The following is a 4,102-nucleotide window of genomic DNA, read 5'->3' as shown; positions in this document are numbered from 1 at the left end:
AATTCATATTTTTTTTAAAGTTAAAATTTTATTGTTGCATACGAGTGCATTATTTTTAATAATAATAATAATAATAATAATAATAAAACATTAAAATCTCTATCTATGTCGAACAATATATTGAAACTTAGAAAGTTGCAAATAATGTTAAAAGAAAATTAAAATGCTATATAAGGGATGGGCTATCAATTATAGAGTTTTCAATTCTCCTTTTTTAAAGTGGATTTATGCCTAGTATTTGGATGGAGTTTCAATAGGTATGGTAAAAATATTTTTTTAAATTGGAAAAATTCAAAGTAGTTGATAAAAAAACATGAATGAAGGGATTTCAATGATGTATATAAGATCAAGTAGTTTAAAGAATCAAAAGTCGTAATATTAACGCATTTTTGTGTTTGTTTTATGTTAGTTGTTCATAAGGAGCATCTTGCATCACAAAAAAAAAAAAAAAAAGGAAACAAAACAAACCAAAAAAATGGAGGAGAGAGAAAGTGACGAAAATTGGAAGAAAAAATAATGATTAAAATAATAATAATAATAAATGTAATTTCTAGCTTGAGGGTTTATTTAAAGTTACTTGTTAAGTTGACTTGTGGCTTGGTTTAGTATAAGTAGAGGGTCTTGTCTTCTTATTATTCATTATTCACCATGAAGGAAGTAAGCTAGAGAGAGTAGTTGAGCAAAGCGAAGTTTGTAAGTAGAGCTAGTAGTTGCGACTTGGGAAACAAAAAGGTTACTTGGTAATTTGCGAGCACAAATTTAGATTCTTCTAGAGGTTTTCTACCAAATTGTGGACTTGGGCTAGCTAGGATTTGGATCTTGCGACATCTTGCAAAACTACTATTGTAATTGCTTATGTATTTGGTCATAACCTGGAAGGCCTTACAGTCAGGCATATTGGATGTAAATTTTATGATTCTATTATGAGAGTTGCCATTGTTTGGATCTAAATCTTTGTGTTATTTTTATATTTCTGTTGTGTGGTCATTTATTGGGGGCTAGGACATCTCCTTTTGGGATTCTCTTGCCTCACACTACATCAAGTTGTATTAGAGCGGAGTTCGATTTTGTGGTGGATTGTTCCTTTTGGAGTCCTAAATATCTTTGTTGTGAGGTGGCAGATTGTGGTTTTGACTTACAATTATAGAGGGCTCATAGATGGATCTTGATATGAAGAAACGATTGTGAAAATGGAAGGTTTACCTTATTGAGTAAAGGTTAGATTTGGTTGGAGATTTGTTTCAGAGGGATTGCAAAGATCTTGGAAGATGTCTCTGAAAAGATTTGACAGTAGGATGATTGCATATCTCTATGATGTGGTGGAGAAGAAGATTTCAAATATGTCTATTCAGTTGGAAGCTAGTTTGACTAATCAAGTTAAGGAAGGGATAATTGAGTTTCACAGATATTTTTAGAGTTGGAGAGTATTGATTTGGAAGAGAGTGGTATGGCCAGTTAAGAAGATTGTTTAGAGGAGAAAACACTTTGTTGTTGAAGAAGAGGTAAAGGATGACTTCACTAAAGCTAAAAAGGTATGTGTGGTTGGTTTTGTTGATTAGTTTGTGGAGTCTGATATGAACCCTGCAGAGAAACTTATGATTTTTGTTGAGATACCTAAGCTTACCAAAGAGGTTCCTAACCTTGTTGAGACTAGAAAGGATGTTTGTTTTCATGACTAGTTAGATGGATCTGACATGAAAATTGCAAAGCATCCTATTGTGGATGATGAGATTGTTGATTGTGAGAATTTACATATGAAAGTTTCTACTGATGTGGAGTTGGATGTTGCTAGTGTGGATTCACTAGTTGCTAATGTGGTTGAGGATCTACATGATACTACAGATCTATATGTTCCTAATTTGCTTGTGGTTGACATGGCTAAGGATTTACACATTGCTCTTATTGTGGATTTGAGCTATTTAGACATTGCTCTTATTGTGGATTTGAGCTTACATGTTGTTGATTTGGTTTGGGAGTCACCTTATGTTGCTGACATGGATTTCATGTTTGAAGATATTATTGTTGGTGGTTGTGATCAATTGCAGAGATTGTTGGTGAAGCATTATGTTTAGTTTGTTCTTAGGAGTGAGCTTGTTGATTGGGTTGTTGAGATTCATTTGATTCTAATGTTTGAGTGGATGAAGCTGAGATAGTTGATGTTCAAATTAATTTTTTTATTTCGAGTGGATTGGAAACCTTTGGTGAAGATGAAGTTGGTTGGAGAAATTTATTTTGGCATCAAAGTATGGGACATACTTTTCTATCTACCTAGGGAATCTGATGCAAGAGCATCTTGCATCATAAAATATAAGAATTAAAAATAATAATAATATTTATTTTTTAAATGAAAGAAAAAAAATTGGATAGAGGAAGTGATGAAAATTGGAAGAAAAATAAAATAAAATAATGATGATGATGATGATGATAAATGTACCTTGTGGATTGAGGATTTATTTAATGTGAGGGTTTATTTAATGTAACTTGCTAGGCCGACTTATGGCTTGCTTTTTTATAAGTAGAGGATCTTGTCTTCTCATTATTCATTTTTCAACATGAAGGGAGTCAGCTAGAGAGAGGAGTAGCTGAGGAGAGCAAAATTTGTGAGCAGAGCTAGTAGTTGCAGCTTGGGAAACAAGAAGGTTGCTTAGTGGCTTGCGAGCACACATTTAGATTCTTTTTGGGGTTTTCTACCAGATTATGGATATGAGCTAGCTAGGATTTGGATCTTCTGAGAGATCTTGCAGAATTACTTTTGTAATTGCTTATGTATTTGGCTGTAACTCGAAAGGCCTTACAATCGGGCATATTGGATGTAAATTTTATAATTCTTTTATGAGAGTTGACATTATTTGGATCTAAATCTTTGTGCTATTTTTGTACTTCCACTGTGTGGTCATTTGTTGGGGCTAGGACATCTCCTTTAGGTATTCTTCCACCTTGCATTGCATCAATTATTGAATTATGAACATCGACAAGGAGGTTTGGTAACTTGTTAATTTGTGTCTTCTCAAGTGGTGCATTTAGACTATTCACATTCAAAGTATCTTTAAGCCATTTTTATAGATATCCTCATACGTTACATGTCCTATGATATAGTGTCACTCAGTTTCAATGACATCTTTCTTACGAAAGGCACAAGTTTTGTCCTTGACTTTTCTTTTGGGATTGGCCATCTATCTATTTCACATCTAAGTTAATGAGAGTGAGTCCTCTATTGCATTATTAAACTTTTAGCCAGCCCTTTATTATAGACCATCTATCTATTTCACATCTAAGGTAATGAGAGTCAATCCTCAATTGCATTACTAAACTTTTAGTCTACCCCTTTATTAGCCTTCAGATAGGCTTATTCATATGCATTCATATGGGGTTGAATTATATGGCATAACATATTGTTTTTCTATCATTTTGTTTTATCCATATTGTAGTGCTAAACTTTTCTAGCACCACCAATTTTATTTTGATGTTAATGTTGGGACATTCATGCCTACTTGTCCACACACTTTTTTTCTTTCCTCCAAGATTTCTTTCTATAGTGAAGTTCCTCCTCAACACCCATTTCGGGATAACAATGATTATCATGCTTTCAACCTATTTTAAGTAACTTAGCAAATGAATTATTGCAAATGCTTTTTTCAAGAGCATCCAGTATCATCTAAAAGGATTGTATATAGCACTATTGAGTTGACTTTGGATTGTTAGTAATTAAGTGTTTTTTAATTCTTTTTATGTGCCTCCACTTGTTGTATGATATGTTACTCTCTCAAATTCATGACCACAAAGGAAAATTGCCATGACAAATAAACTAAAAATAGTCTTTTTAGATTTTGAATTCTATAATTTTCCACCTTCTTGCACTTGTTTGAAGAAGGTAAGTGATTCCCCATCCAACTTGAATCATTTTGGCCATACATGTCTCTTAGTTGAGCCTATTATCATAATCAATTCCTAAGTACTTGCATTTTTCCATTATCTCTAAAGAACTTTCTTAAAGGTAAATTTTTATTTATTTATTTATTTTGCTCAGTAAACAGCCTAAGAATTGATTGATTTTATTAATACAAAAGAAATACAAAGAGTTCCCCCGTTCTGACAAGCACAA

This window comes from Cupressus sempervirens, chromosome 3, assembly GCF_028749045.1.
Source record: "Cupressus sempervirens isolate cs-2001-9-10 chromosome 3, ASM2874904v1, whole genome shotgun sequence".
NCBI lineage: Eukaryota > Viridiplantae > Streptophyta > Pinopsida > Cupressales > Cupressaceae > Cupressus > Cupressus sempervirens.
This window is presented reverse-complemented; position numbering follows the sequence as displayed.